The 397-nt window shown below is 37.5% G+C and overlaps 1 protein-coding gene across 2 annotated transcripts in view; it reads left to right on the forward strand.

The window, feature by feature from the left end:
• The window catches only part of AMTN (amelotin), a 17,273-nt gene that overhangs the window by 10,973 nt on the left and 5,903 nt on the right, over positions 1-397 (forward strand). The window lies entirely within an intron of this gene.

The following is a 397-nucleotide window of genomic DNA, read 5'->3' on the forward strand; positions in this document are numbered from 1 at the left end:
CCAGCATCCTGACCAGCCTCTATGGACGCCGCCATCTTTTTGTCATGGAGTGATGGTTAATTTGCATATTACTCTTTTATTAGATAGGATTTTTATTGCCAATTTGAGGGTGAGTAACTGGAGATACAGTAATGCAGTTACAATCACAGAGACAGTAAATGTCACAGGTGACACAACCAGTCAATTCTTTAAATCACACTGTTAAGACAAAAATAAATTAATGGGATCGACCTGAGTTATGATTTGGGGGATTTATTTTTTAACTTCAAGTTTATTCATTAATTATATATCATTTCCCTAAAAAATTATACAAACATTGCCCTCTCTCTCTCTCTCTCTCTCTCTCTCTCTCTCTCTCTCTCTCGTGTGTGTGTGTGTGTGTGTGTGTGTGTGAGAG

The sequence above is a fragment of the Myotis davidii genome, unplaced genomic scaffold (assembly GCF_000327345.1).
Source record: "Myotis davidii unplaced genomic scaffold, ASM32734v1 scaffold106, whole genome shotgun sequence".
NCBI classification, from domain to species: Eukaryota; Metazoa; Chordata; class Mammalia; order Chiroptera; family Vespertilionidae; genus Myotis; species Myotis davidii.